Genomic DNA, 16,158 nt, shown 5'->3' on the forward strand with positions numbered 1-16,158 from the left:
AGGTTAAATTAGCTCTCTACCCAAGGTGGTTCAGTCATTTCATGTATAGTCTGTCTCCAGATCCCCTCCGTCTCTCGTGCCAAGGCCCGCCAGCTGCAAGGGACTCGGAGGGCTCTCAGTGACAAGGATAGAGTCAGACCGCGTTCCGGCTGTGGGACCCTACATGTCAGTTCGCAATGAGTCACGCGTGCAAACTAACTCTAAGCAACTTACTGCAGGAGTGTTCTTTCTCGTATGAAAGGCGTTTTCATTCTAATGCGCGAAAGTACTCCAGTACTTCAGTATTTAAGCGAAAGTTATAGAAGATCATATTTCCGTAGTCGAGCTATAATGAATTACTTATTAGAGTCAAATTCACTTCATTTTATAACAAAAGGCATTAGGGTTAAGTAAATGGAAAAAATAAGCTTGAATTCAGTCTCAAGATGCAAATTTTGCAATGCCGTTTTCTGTACTTTGACATTTAATACTACCAGATACCAAATAAGGTTTCCTTTGAAAAGTGAGCTTTTTACTTTGTTACATTCGACGCCTAACTCTTTTGGGTACAACTTCTACTCGAGTTCTTTTTTTTTTTTTTTTTAAGTTAGTGTCCTCCAGTAAAAAGCATAGAAGAAGGTACTCGTTATCTATGATTCAGCCCCAAAGCTCAGTCAGGAGTAAGCCGGTCAAACCAGGACATTACTGTATTCACAGTAAAGAGTTTTCACTTTGGTGGCCAAGTGCGAGGTCCCGAACAATGACAATATTTGGATAAAAGTAAAATCATTTTCCAAAGGGAATTTTTTTATGGCCGCCTTAAAAGCCTCTTTACTGAATCTTACAGTATAATGCGCTACTGCACACTGTCATATTTTGTGTTCTCGTTTACTTGCGAAGTTATGGGGCGACGGTGACTCATACTTTTAACTCATTTTAATACATAGACAGCATAAATGTTATTTTACCATAATGAAAGCAATTTTATTATGACCAAATCAAGTTAACAACACTGAACCAGGTACAACACCTCTCAGTGGTGGATTCTCGGACGCTCGACTTGCTTTTCTTCGTGAAACGAAGTATCTCGACGTCAGTTGGCCATATGGCTCGGAGTTTGGTAGAAAAAAAATAATAAATAAATAAATAAATAAATAAATAAATAAATAAATAAATAAATAAATAAATAAATAAATAAATAAGTAGAGGTGTAGGGGGGAGGGTGGAAGGCAAGACCCCCGAGCCCCTCTACTAGACCTGTCACTGCTTCTTTCACCAGTTCCGAGGCTCACGTGAAATTAACAGAATTAAGATGCATGAAACAAGTTCACAATTTCCGAGATAATTGAGTCTCTTAATGGAAGCGCCGACCTGTCAGCGCTAATTAAAATAAGCAATCGAAAATGTCTTAGACAACATTGACGTATTTTATATTGTTGCTAGTGCTCCTCTTCATTCTTTCTCGTATTTCTACTTGTCGAATGACATCCACAACTTTTTTCCCAGCGGAAATTGCGTGCTTCTTTTTCGAGTATTGGCCATGCATGCGCGTGTCATTCTTATGGCAAGTTAATATGCTTATCACCTTGATTACACTTATTCCACAAAAGGCCTTATTTTGGAAACTATGACAGGTTTTCGCAGATATCAGTTAGGTACCCTTGACTGGCTACCAATAAAATTAATCATAAATGGCAGGTTGGCAACGAAAAATCAAAACATCATGTTGCGCGAACCTTGAAATATTTCAACAACACTACCGGCCAACCTTTCCTGCTTCTTTGTTAGCAGACTTAAACAATTTTGAGTCGAGAAAAAAGAGAAAAAAAGATGGCGCTTTTTGCTGTTAACGTGTGGTAGTTTCCTTGCCTTTCAGTTTTACTGATCTGGTTTTGCCATCTGCCATGGCTGTTCACGGAAGGAGTTCAGTCCACCACTCATTGGAATATTTCTTGTTTATGGCTACTGTGATCGCTGTTCGGTCCAGAGGTTAGTTTTCTGTCCGCCTTTTGAAGTTCAACATCGATTAACTTTAGAATAATTCTCTCAAGTAAGTGAGTCAATTAACTAGAACACCATCGTTGTAACTCGACATTTAATTTTATGGAAAAATCAGTTCGTGGAATTGGCATGCCACTTTTGTAGAATATCAATTTGATATATTTGATATTTGAAGGAACTGTAAGCCATTAATCGTTTCATTCTAGAATACTCTGAACTTTTAGTTTACTGGTGGGTAAAATCCGTGGTGTCGATACCTTATGGTGATGCTATTTGTTTCACTTTGCAAATTTAAATTTAATTCGTTGCCTAGTTTTAAAAATCTCGCAATTGAGGGATGATAGGTTAATATTATAAGTTATTATAGAATAACACAGAAATATAATGTCAGTCTGTCTTTTAATTTGTACAGTTGGCTTCGCAAGCAACAATTCGATCAATTCGTTGTCCATTTGTTGATAAATCTTTTCAACTAACCTCGGCTTGTCCAATCAGATTAGAGTCACCAATCGGAAACTAAATCGATCAGTCAATACTAGCTGGTAATGATTAATCCATCGACACTATCGATCAGCAGTTCAAACGTAGAGCTATTTATCGATTGCTACTTACCAGTAACTATTGCTTTTTAATTTCTTACTTTGTGCACCGGCATTTTGAAATGAACTTGCGATGGCACTTTCCGTTTAAAAAAAGATACCAATACCTTATTATTTTAAGCCCATGAAAGGAATCGTATATCAAGAAAAAATAAAGACGGGATTATAGGATTGATTCCAGTTCTCTCAATCAGTCACTCACTCATCCTAATAATGGCGACTGGCAAATAAGTTTCCCCAGTCATCTTTTGGTCTGTTCTCTTTCGACTGCTACCGACCTACCTACATTCCTATTACTGACCTTGAACACTCCATCCGCGGCGCGTAACAAAACAACAATAATATACATTACTCTCATTTATTCACCAGGGTTAAAAGATTCCATCACATTTATTTAATTGGGCATATGCCACACATTGATATTCCAATCCTAGCAGTATGTAGGATGTTTGTCCTATGAACCTAGTTTAATGGCCTTACCTCCCACGAGTCTCCTGTAGCTCATTGGTAGAGCATCCGAACTAGTAATCGGAAGGTCTTAGGTTCGACTCCTGATAGGAGCACTCGGGTTTCCTTTTTTCCGAGAATGCCTGTGTAATTCTCAGGAACGCAATTGCATTTTCAACTGATACTTTTACCTCTTCCATCAGTACCGTTTTAATTTCCCTGTAGGTCGGTAAATAACTTGAATATCAACCATGGGAGAAATCTTCACTGCCCAGCCAGAAAAAACATTTGCTCTGTCCTTCATTTGAACCGCGTAAACATTATTACGAGTAACTGAGAAAAGCAATGTATACATTGAGTTCAGTGACTATTTTCCGTTTTTAATGACTTTAATTTCAAGTTTCATCACACTATAATTGATTTTTTCATTGTATAGAAATTACTTTTGCATATTAGATTATGCGTTCATTCCATTCATGTTATTTTTTGCCGTTGTTGTTGTTGTTTTTATTTTGTAGTGCTGGTGTTCTTATTTTCCTGTAATTTAAATTCATTTTTTAGGCTCTGAAATTAATGGGACGCAAGAAGTGTCCAGTTTGATGGGTAAGAAGACAATTTTTTGTTTGGTTAAATAGTATATCTGTATATCTGTGGTCAGTAAAAAGAAATTCGTCAGAGGAGACATTTAAGAACATTCAGTAATGTTATTTGAATTCCTGTTCGTAAACTTTTTTTTTTCCTTTTGCTTGTACCAAGATGAACTTTTTCCTGATAACCACGCCTGTAGTGCACCAACTATGGAGCTTGGTTTCCTTGTGTCAGGTATTTACAATGAACCTCCAGAGTCAAGCGAAAGTACTTTCCGTAAGGCTCTGGAGTTTGTAAAGAACACTGCTCAGCAAGTCAAGATTTCAGACTCTGGAACACACGTCGGACTTGTTGTTTACGGCAAAAAGCCCTACATGGCTTTTGACTTTAACGAGTACTTCGATATGCCGGGTTTGTCTCAAGCCATTGAAGAGGTCAAAACACCAGTTGACGGGAGCAACGTCGGAGAGGCAATGCTGTTTGCCAAGAAACAGTTGTACGACAAAAGTGCCCGACCAGGAATCCCCAAGACATTGATTGCGTTGTTATCGAAAAAGTCCGGAGACATGGTTAATCATGGAGTCGATGAACTTAAAAAGGCGGGCGTCAAAATTTATACTGTGGGAATAGAAAAAGAAAGCGATCCTTTAGAAATGAGTGACATAGCCTCGGATGTGCGAAACACCTTTGTTTCAGGCCATAATAATCTTGGGTCTTTGGTGAAGAGACTGGTATCTAAACTATGCCAAGGTTAGAAACACTATTTTCATTATGATAATAGTGATCTTTTTCTTTCTCTCTTGTCTCAAATACCGTATTCAATTTACTGTAAGTCACCTTGTTCTTGATGGGATTGAACAAACGGGTAAATACCTTATTAACCCCTACGAGGTATAAAAACATTCATATCTGCACTGTGTTACAAGAGGGGGAGGGGGCGTGGTTTCAGTAAATCCCCTTTAATTTGTTCTGTTACAAAATTTTGAAAAGATTCTAGCTACCTTTAAATATAGGCTATCACGTGTTCTATAAGACAGGATCATCATATATTTTATTCAAAATGGAATTTATTCTAATAGGCGGAAAATTGGAAATTGTCGATGATAGACATATATAATATAATCCAATTCAACACTTTCATGATAATGGTTGGCACTGTAACTCTTTCACCGAAAAAGGCACCCAACTCCACATATCCACATGCTATTAGTGACGCCATCTTTCGGAACCGTAGCAGCCCATTCTAGGGAATCTATGGTCAAAAGGTGTGTAAAGAATGGACAATCATCGTCAATTTCTTCGATCCATCTGGGAATTTGGAAGGAGTAGAGAGTAATGAATACAAAACTAAGGATAAAAGCCCCTCCCCCCGTCCCTTCGCATTCTCGTAAAAATGAGGGCTATGTAAAAAACAAGTACAGTTTGCTTATAAATTCGAATGAAAGGAAAGACATTGAAGGCCATGTAGAGGATTAGGTTAGCCGTTGGTTATTGTATTTGGTTTACGTTAGGTCTAACAAAGCTTTGTTAAAACATATTTCACTTTTTACTTTGTAACAGATTACCAGAATCCAAGTAGTGCTGAAGGTGAGCAGAATGCAGTTTTACATTACATTTTAAGTTACATTTAAAACTCAATTAAGAGTTTAAAACTAAAACTTTTAGGGCAGTTATTTTCTCGCATTGTAACTCCGACTTGTGGCACTAGTTGAAATGTTGCCCCAAATATCATTGCCTTTTGCCATATAGCCAGCCCTGCGACCAGTTTGATTTATTCTGCGTAAGCTGTAGCTCAATAAAGACAGACAGCAAATCAGGCGGAAAAAACAGAAAGAAAGATATACTTATATTAACTTTTCCTTGTATTATTTTTCACTTTGCATAGCTTCTGATGAGCTACACGTAGCACCAGATGACACTGATAATAAAAGTAAGTGTTTTGTCTCCCTCTAGTAATAAAACGGTTTATATTAAGGGTAAAACATTGATCATAGAATTAAAAAGATAAGAAAAAGCATCTTTGTATATCAAGTCATTTACATTCGTTTTCTTCTAATAGTCAGTGTAGCAACTCTCTAAGCTTTTTTTGTTTTAATTGTGTAGCAGCTGCTAGAAGCTGTTTTTAGAGTCGGTGGTATTGTTCTGCTGTTTGTTCTGTTGTTTTCTAGAAGGGTTGCAAGCCAATCACGTGCTGTTACATCGCTCTTTCTTTTTTGTTTCTCGGTCGTCCGTTGTCATCTTTTCTTTCTTTCAGCTAGATCAAAATGGCCACTCTACTGACTGTATACTGCATGAAATTCTTGCGAAAAGTACACTTCAGTTTTTTATCTTGTCTTGGCTTACCTCCGTAGCATAAACATTACATCCACCACCCCTTCTTTCGCCAAGAAAGGTTTCAGCAATTAGCCTTAAAAATATCAACTATTTTAGTTTTATTTAGAAAATAACATCTTATTCTCTTTATGACACAATGATGATGTTTAAACAGGAACCTCCTCTCACCGTAGTGGTTTTCATAGTATAGTTGTAAAAATGGAAAACAATTAAACAAAAACCTGGAAACGTGGCTAAGATAATTTGTTTATTCTTGTTTTCAGTGAATCCAGATGAAGAACCAGGTGCCGCAGCCAATGGTCTTATATCTCCTGGTGAGTTTTCCAAACACGTTAAAAGACTAGAAATAGTTTACATTCCAACTGCCCTGCCCCCGACTAAGCTGTTTAGTTATAAATCACTCATCTGCCATCTGATGTGTGGAGAACTCATTTCTGGAAAATGATGTGGTGGCATTTCGCACCTTCACATTCAACAAGATTCCCCATAACCGTAATAAAATGGCAGGGATGCCGCTTCGGGTTTTCGACTCTACATCAAAACCCTACGGGGGTGACTAATATCACAATAACTTACATTTTCACGTTGAATCACGTCTACCGCATGCGCATCTGATTCTTGTACATGTGAGTTTCAGCCAGTGATTTAGGCATACTTGGAAAAGAAAACTCGAGCAGTCGAACCTTTGAATTTCCGATTGCTAGTTCGGATACTACTCCACTGAACTACAGGGGACCGGTTGGGGCTTTTCCATTGAAAGAACAACATAAGATTCTTGTTGTTCGATTGTGGGCAGATAAAGTTAAAAACTGAGTTATGATTGCATCTACAGGAGTGCAACTGCCAGTCAAGCCAGAGGCAACAACAAATGGAGGTCAGTACTAGTCATGTTGGGCATTTTATTATTAAACTTTACTCACTAGGCCGCTCTGTTGGGAAATAGGTGTACTTAGTGCGAATGGGGTAAGTTAAATTGATTTAAATTTGTCCGCAGTGTAGGGCGTTGAGACCAAATGTCTCTGTGAGGATTCCAACAAAGTCTATTGCCTCGCAGGTCCACGGTCAAACAAGGTGGATCTGGTGTTTCTTGTTGAAAGTACTGGAAAGATGGGTGTTGCGAACTGGAAGAAAACAGTTTCTTTTATGAAATATGCGCTTGACCCATGCGTTTGACGTCTCCAGCGAGGGAACGAAAGTTGGATTCGTCATCGAAGGGCGCACGTTTTACATTGTCGTAGACTTCAACAGAATTGTCAAGAAACCACTCTTGATGGCCGTCATGGGATTGATGCCTCTTCCTTTTGGTAACAAGAAAATCGGAAAAGCGCTAAAAGACGTCAAAGATCTTGTAATCAATCCCAGTGGACGCCCTAACATTCCGCATGTGGTGATCGTTTTTACTGACGGCAAGTCTGTCGATGACGTGACGCAACCCAGCAAGACACTACAAGACAGTGGTGCTGAGGTGTTTGCTGTTGGTTTGGGAGCAGATGTTTCACTTACCCAATTAGAACAAATCGCAAGTTATCCAAGAGAGAAATATGCTTATCATGGAGACTTCAAAGATGTTGTTAAAATAGCAAGCAAAGTGATTGCCCAAATTTACGACAAACATTTTTGTGGAGGCCTTAACACTCTTTTGAGACAACTTTTGCTTAAAAGAGAAGCAATGATAAGAAAACAAAAGCTAAAAATTCGAACTTAATTGACGGAATCTTTGCATTCCTCGTAGTAAACTGCTGTAACTGAGAGAGACATTTACTAACATTTCCGTTCTTCTTCTAAATCGAGTAGTCAATTTTGTTATTTCCTTTTTCTCTTAACAATATGTTTACTTTTTTACTCTCTCTCTCTCTTTGAAAAAAGTCGTAATAGTATACAGTTTGAAATTCCCCTAATTCCAGTGCTCCTGTAAGTGTTGGACGAAAAATTCAGGTTTTAATTCTTTACGGTAAAAAGAGTAAAAACGTTAGACAAATAACCATGACAATCAAACTGCATGTGCATAGTTATGAAATTATAACAACAAAAGGTGTAAAAATACAATTATTAGCCATTTACATTCCTAGCTGAAGAGGGTTGCAGCAGCAACCGGTCCTGATAGGGCTTTTAAAGCAAGTGTCAACTTTAACTCTTTCGACACAATTACAGTAGAATATTCCCTTTGGCCGAGAATAGGCAACAGGCAAAGGAAAGATAAAAACTGCAATTCACTTGTGGCCTGAAACGTTTGTTAAGCCCAGCTCATGTTTGAGTCTGCAGGAGTCTTCATCAAGTTTAGTTAGTGTTAGTTTATCCATTCGTCGTATGCATCCTCGGTCCACCAATGTTCTTGTCAGATCCAAAACTTCCATAGGAAATAAGCGAGACTAGTTAAAAATTATTCATACACGATACCTGGCGCATATTTAATACGATAATGCATTAACAAGACAAAATCTGCATTCACTTATATTTCCCTTAATAATTAGTAAACCAATAAATCAATAGTCTAAGTGAACCAGAATGCTTATAATTCCCTGATGTGTAAATAAGCAGCAGCCAACTCGAAACTTCTACTACTTTAGTTGCTGCCAGCTGACGATTTGCATGACTTTATCTCCCTTTGTTAGCCTTCTTTCTTTCTTTTTTTCCTCTTTCAGAATATTATTCTCTGAATCAAATTAAACCAATAAAAATTTAATACTATAAAGGATGGTCCGTTTCTGACCTTCGGTCCGAAATTGTTTGCCTAGGTTGCAGCTCTTAGTACCAGGAGTAATGAAGTCCTAGTAGCATGCGGTTTTAGCTTTAGCTAGCTAATGTGTTGGAGAGAGACGAAAAGCACTAGGTACGGAGAGGCTAGGAATAGTGAGGATGAGCATTGTTCGCATCATTCGCTAAAAGTGTTCCCCCATCACATACAATTTTCCCGTATCCCCTTAGTTTGCTAATTTAGTATGAGGTAATGAGTTAGTTAAGTGGAATAATGGAGGTTAAAGGATACGTGGTCTTCGAAGTTACATCAGTTTTTCTTTGCCACCCTTAATTTCCTACACTAATTAAACGTAAAAATGCGAGCACCATATCTTGCTTTACAGCTCAGCAATCTAACAAGCAAGTTCAAACAGCTGATCACGAGGCACAAATTGCACAAGACGCCTCCAGTGATAACGACGGTTTTGAAGATGCAGTGAGCGACACATCTTCCCGTCACTTGGATATATTTGATATCCTTTCTGGCACAAACAAAGTGACTAACGAGACGACTGGAACAGAAAGCGTAGACTCTGAAGCAACCACTGGGAAAGGAATGCCTAACATTGAAGAAACGACCGGCGTAGACGAGGAATCATCATCCACTGTAGACCATTCCAATGACACCAATACACCGACCCCCAAAAGTAAATGTTTCTTTTTGTTTGCTTTCGTTGTTGTGGCATTTCAGTTTAGGTAATTCTCCAATTTTTATTAATTTTAAACATGTTCATACTTCTGCCGGACTAAAAAGATTTAACTGTAAGTTCTCACGAGTGCACGTATCTCTGTTTACAAGATCTAGACATTTGTCCACAGAAATATGAAACAATGTTTGTGCGACACACCAAAATATAGACACCTGATATATTTTGGGGGGTTTGCCTGCCGTGAATTCTTCTTATATTAGTCTTATACTGTAACAGTATAAAACTAATTCAATGCTGTCTAAGCAAGACATGAGTAATTCTCCAGATTTAAATATAATTACAATTAAATTTAATATAATTAAACTAATATAATGCCTTCAAAGATGTGCTGAAGGCCAAAAAAATTCTGGAATGCCCACAAAAAACCAAGAAAAGCGTCGAAAAAATCCTTTTTATTTTTGGTTTGCACTGTATCACAGAGAGACCATTATCTGAGTGTTAAAGAAGAAAGTTCCTTTTCGCTGGGCGGTTATTGTACCCAAATACTGCGATAGTACGTAATAAGACATATCAGAACGACCTTCTAGTAAAATGGAATATCTATAACATTTCGTCTCATCTCATTTCAGACAACACTCCATCAGCGTCTAAAAACGGTGCAACAATGAAGGATCTTGCAAAGAAAAGTAAGTCATACTTCTAAAGATTGACCCAGACAACGCCGTTTGAGTTTCTTGCAATTAGAAGGCCCACAACAACGATTTGCACTGAACTTATTTTAGAAATTTCTCCTTGCCATTGGTTTTGCTTTACTACCCCAGTGAAAAAAAACTCGCACTACTTTATTTCTTACACATAAATATCTAAAACAAAAGTACTCGTTGACTTGTTCACACGCCCTTTCCTTCTCTTAACCCTATCTAGACCGGAATCTGCCCTTGGCTCCCTTTGAGCCTCAATAACTAAATTATTTAGAAATTTATCAGAGAACAATTTCAAATTTGTCGGTTAGTGCTCACTGACTTTGATTTTATTATGGCAACCAATTTTTGAGAGGCCGTTTTGTTTTTTTAAGAAAATTGAAAAATCCATGTTTAAATGATGACAAGTGTCCGTCCCTGTAATACGATCGAAAGTCTGTTCCAGTTTTACATTGAGGAGATTTTTTGTCCGACGGAATTTCTTTTACTTTGTTCTGTCAAAATGCTGTCCGTTCATTGCCCCTTTATTGCAAACCGATTACTAATTCAATCAAAAGACGGCCGGCGTACGTTCCACTACTATTTGTATTTATTTTATAGTATGTTCTGCCAAAGCTGATATCGGAATCTTGATAGATGGATCATCTACAGTGAATCAAGAAAAGTTTTCTAAGTTGTTGGATTTCACCAAGAGCCTGGTTGGGTCATTCTCAGTCTCAGAGGATCGCACGCATATAGCAGTAGCGACTGCTTCAAGGGGGCCGCACATGAGCTTTGATTTTCAGGGCTTTCACGATATACCAAGCTTGAACACGGCCATATCACGTACTGCATATCTTGGTGGACCATTTTTATTGGGTGAGAATATATATTTTTTTCTAATTACTGAAACTTAATTAAAATGGGCGTAACCTTAATCAACCTCAGAGGGGATGGAGGATGACATCCATATTTGTTTCAATCACGTCACTTGATGTTTCAATGGCAAAAAGGATGTTGACACTGATCAAAAGCATGTTTCGCGCAGTTAGTGGCTTAGTATTCGTAGTGTGCGATATACACAGAGATACTTGGACTCAACACTCAATGAAAAGAGCTGTACAAATTTTATCAATCTACTTATCCATTATGTCTTACCCGTAATATAAATAAATAATTCATTTTCTAGCAACAAACTCGGTTACTTGTTATGTATTATTCATTAATGTATCTAATGATTGATCTGTGGATGGATTAAATTGAGATGGATGGATTGACGGATTGATTGGCTGAATTAGTAAGTGTAGGGTTGATTTAGTTGGCGAGTAAGTGAGTGAGTAAATGGGTAAGTGAGCGAATTTTGCTTTGATTCAATCATTTCTGCATCGATTCATTGTTCTAGGATCAAGTTTAACTGGGTTAAAAACAAGTTGGTTCAAGAACAGTGGTCGTAAAAGTATTCCTCAGCTGTTACTTGTCCTCGCTACAACGTCATCAATCGACGATATTGTGGCCCCATCACGTGTGATGCGGGATCGAGGGGTACGCATTGAGAGTGTCGGAATTGGGCCAGGGTTTGATGGCACACAACTCAAAGAAATAGCGACGCATCCTGCCCAAGATCACGTGATGGCTGTTTCCAAATTTGAGCTGTTACCTATGATCAGGCCTTTGCTGGCAGTTAGGATGTGTAGAGGTAGATATTCACCCCTGGTTATGCTACACAATCGCGAGACAAACGATTAATTTGAGCTATCATTGTCTTACTGATATAATTCACTGGCAACGGTTATTTTTTTGTCATTGTGAGCCCACCCTAATTTCAAATATTTCAAATTCTTTTAACTCTTGTGAATCCTTAATTTCAATGCACTAATGTATCGTAAATTTCTACTAATACTTATTGATCTTGACTGTGCAATCTAATTGTTAAACCGAGGACAGATAAGATCATACGTTACATTTTAAAGTAAGAAAGCTGTGCCAAATTTTCTTTCAAATCCTGACTAAATGATTCAATTCAATTCAATTAAATTTTATTTTTTACACGTACAGCGATGATCTCTATCGACTTATTGAAATGTCAATTACGTCCTACAATCTGAATCTATCTTTTAGAAAAATGAAATGTTATTTCATTTGGTGCGACAATTATGTGATAACCATAAGTTAACCAACGGTATATTTCCTTAACCGCAGCTGTTGGAGGGAAACTTATTCTGAAGCCACCATCAGGTATAACTTTATCAGCTATCAGTTTATTAAACTTCACTTTCAAAAGTTATGCATAATTAACAACTGCTTGAGTATAAAGGCTTTTTGTGACTAACTTAACGAAAACGTATCGTAGAAATTTCTGACATGTCTACCACGTCAAGCAAAGACGGCATTGACGCCGACGCAAACAAGGCACAAGAATTCCCAAAGATCAAGCCAATAAAACCAGAGGCAGAAGTCAAGCAGGAGCAGCAATTAGAACCAGTCAAGCAGGACAAGCTAAAAGCCAGACTAAAACAACTTGATCAATACAAGCAGATACACAAACAAAAAAATCAGGATGCGAGCAATTCGCAGGAGGAGGAGGATGAGATCGACAAAGAAAAGATTCGAGAGGTACAGGGAGTCTTTGTGTTAAAGATCGTTTGTACAGGCCACAAAAGTCAGCGTAATTTCGCGAATTCCACGTCAATTATTGAGTAAAATAAAAATCAGCTTTTACTTCTACTTATTACTTCGGTTTCAATAAAAAGATGACCCACGTTCGTATGTGGTAAGAGTTTCCCTACTCCCGACTTATTAAGTTAATTTATATCTTTCCAGAAAATTTTAACATTCTTTTATCATTTTGATTTTAGGACATTAGGCGCAAACTATATGCGCTTTTGCGCCGACTTGGAGGGACAAAGAAGGACATGGGAGCTGCCTACCGATCTATCATATATAATATAAATGGGCATCATGACAGTAAGGCTTACTCTGCAGGCTACCTTAAAGGATACTCTACACCACAAAGCAACATTCCAAATGCAGACAGTTTATGACCTTAATAAGAGATATTTATCCAGAAATAGAGTTTGATCTCAGTCACTTTCTTTCTTTTACCGAAAACTATTTTTACTACCGGTCTTTAAATAGGGAAAATTTTGCTCTTCTAGATATTTTTATTCTTTTACATTTTTCTTTTGCCCGCCCTTTTTTGCCATTTACCCTTTATTATAGTCCAATACTACTTTTTAAGCTTAAGTTGTTCAGGGGTCTGGAGTAATCCTTTAATTTAAGCTATATTTGTTTGAATTGTCTTGTCTTGTTTGAATCCTGATTACTATTCAAATTTAAGAATAACATTCGAACTAATTCATCAGAGAAAGGCCCTTTTTGAAAAACGTGTCATCTCTTTCCACAACCAGTAAATAAAGGCAGCACAGCATGCCGACTGCACACTCGTTCGCGCAACAGTGTTCAATATAAATGCAAAATACTGTAAAATGGGTAGTCTGAAATGTCAGCCGTCTCCTCGGGGTTAGGGGGAGGAGACGGCTGACATTTCAGACTATAAAATGGGTTAAAATGTTTCAACGTTTCGGCTATAGTTCTGAGCTGTACGTGGACTCAGGCTCGTTTGAATGACAATGTAGGATGTTGTTCTTTTGTTGTTGTTGTTGTTGTTGTTGTTATTGGTAGTGCTGTTGTTTGTGCGTGTTTTTTTTAACTGATTCAACTATTACTATCATTTATTTTTGGCTAAAACATGTTTTTCCAACCACTAATGTAGTAATTTTTAAGGTTTTGTAAAATGCGTCGGGCTAAGGTTATTAGCCTTTCCGATGATTCGCGAGGGTTTAATTCTTCAGAAAGGAATTGTGATGTTTCCTCATCCTTTAAAACGTTAAGTTTGAAAATAATTAAATATATATTTTTTTCATATTTGTTTGCCTCTAGGTAACAACTGTAAAGACAAACACGATTTATGTCAACAGTGGGCCAAGAATAACCTCTGTGAGGGTGGGAATGACACCATGGACTCACAATCCGTGCAAAGGGTGTGTCCGAAATCGTGTAATGTCTGCTTCAGATAACACGTTTAACAGGTTAGTCTTCCCGTCTGATGAGCTCAAACCAGATATAACATTTATCACCTTTTTATCTAAAAGAATTCAGATTCCCTCTTAAGTTTAGATGTATCGTAAGTATTGCCTCTCTTGCCTCTCCACGTAAAATAAAGTTCTTATCTTATCTTTTATCTCATATCAGAAACCCTTTTTTTACCATTATTTTAATCTACAGGGCCACGACCTTAAGATGACCTACGTTCAGATTGCTCTTCTTCTTTTCAACAGAGAAACATAACCTGAGACATCACAGACCGATGAACAAAGGAAACACCAGTGGGATTGACTGAAACGGAATAGAAGGGAAAACTGCTGATGTATTAGATACCTTTTCTTACTGCGCAATCAAGTTAATTGAACTTGTCGTCGATACCTTTCATTGGAAGTTGGCAATTGAAGTATTTTATTGTATTAAGAAATTGAAGCAAATACTACTCCCTTGTGTTTGGTCTTACGCTTCTCCAAACTTATTAATAATGTATGAAGAGTTGGATGGAAATGCAATCTTCAGTTAATAATCATAAATTTTGGCGAACTTTTTAAATTTCGAATTTCTTCAAGAATTATTGATGATTTTTTGAAGCTATATCAAATACCCGAAAGAGTGTTTTATTCGATCTCCACACACCTCGACGTACAGTAAAAAAAAAAAAAAAATCGGCTGCGCCTCGTTTTTCAACCTACTTCTCGGGAGACATTTTTGCAAATCGGATGAAACACTCTTCCTCGTGATTGATAGGTATTACATCACACAATAGTCCATGTTGATGAACGATTTTTGCGTATATGATTAGTTTTCTTTACTGCTTCGTCTCAAGTATAGTTAGCAAAGCTACCTAATATAATAGACTCTTCTCCAAAATGGCGGCAACAGATTTGAATGTGTTAAAATTGAAGTGAATGAAAATCTGATACCAGCACTAAAAAGAGCACCTTTACTTTATTAACCTTGCAAAGTTTCAGCATAGTTGGTGTTATATCAGTTAAGGAAATGTAAGATGAAATTTGACAAATTTACGGACGTTTGTATGACTGGGGGTATACGTCATATCCCCAGTCATACAGTGTTCTTTCTAGTGCTGTCTACGTTTTTAATTTTAACTTATTTGAATTTTCGGCCGCCATTTTGGAGAAGGGACTTATTGGTTTTACTGTCGGTCTGGCAAAAATGCCGTCCATGGTTGTTGAGCGTACAAGATAGTTATTTATTAATCGGTATTATGCGTCACTCATTAAATCGATTGATGTAGATTTTTGTCGATATTTGGTAACCTTTATGTTATCAAAATCTCGTAGCGCGACTCATATATTAGAATAAATCAGATAACAAAAGGAAATAAAAGGAAATTGCAGTGTGTATCATGTGCTGTTTTGCATAAGAAAGAAAGAATTATTTCATCCATCCAAATAACAAAGGAAAATGAACATTTCTCTGTGCCTGTCCGCACGAGAAAGGGTACGCAATGCAAAATTGATCAATAAAAGGACCAAAAAGCTAAGATCACTGAATGATATGAATGAAATATATTCTTACTAGTGTAAAGGGAACATGCACAAACATTAGACATCTTGCCCATACATGATGACAGTAGAATGGTTCTATTGGATAAGAACTCTGATGTTATGAAATAAACATCCTTTGACAGACTGTGCAGATGCTGACCCTTAAAGTTAAACACAGTATACACGGCAATATGATCTACCGTGAACGCATTTAAACACCTTTGCTGGGAGGGAATTTTCACTTGCCCAGTTGAACAATTGCATGAGCCTACCTTGATACTGAAAATAAGACATTTTTAACTGAAACAAATTTACAGTGGTGAATGTGTTTGCAAGACTATAACGTTTTTGCGCAGATCTTCTTTCCAAAATGATTAAAAAAATAAAACTTCTGAACTTTACCAGAAAATTATCGACGTCAAGGTAACCACACCTTTCACTGAAGATAAAAACAGAAATGTTTTCGCCTGTACCGTATTATAAGCCTTATAAACGCATGAGATCAAACACCAGGTTCGTGTTTTACCGTATG

The 16,158-nt window shown here is 37.4% G+C and overlaps 1 pseudogene across 1 annotated transcript; it reads left to right on the forward strand.

The window, feature by feature from the left end:
- Positions 1 to 1,758: 1,758 nt before the first annotated feature.
- LOC146474447 (collagen alpha-4(VI) chain-like) lies at positions 1,759 to 15,478 on the forward strand (annotated as a pseudogene). The gene is made up of 17 exons (XR_014866178.1): positions 1,759 to 1,968; positions 3,588 to 3,629; positions 3,783 to 4,364; positions 5,175 to 5,201; positions 5,500 to 5,544; positions 6,212 to 6,262; positions 6,781 to 6,822; positions 7,003 to 7,651; positions 9,029 to 9,331; positions 9,964 to 10,020; positions 10,636 to 10,893; positions 11,417 to 11,710; positions 12,214 to 12,249; positions 12,365 to 12,627; positions 12,870 to 12,978; positions 13,954 to 14,102; positions 14,352 to 15,478. The product of XR_014866178.1 is annotated as a collagen alpha-4(VI) chain-like (transcript).
- Positions 15,479 to 16,158: the final 680 nt, after the last annotated feature.

The sequence above is a fragment of the Pavona decussata genome, unplaced genomic scaffold, assembly GCF_977016875.1.
Source record: "Pavona decussata unplaced genomic scaffold, jaPavDecu1.1 SCAFFOLD_89, whole genome shotgun sequence".
Classification (NCBI taxonomy): domain Eukaryota; kingdom Metazoa; phylum Cnidaria; class Anthozoa; order Scleractinia; family Agariciidae; genus Pavona; species Pavona decussata.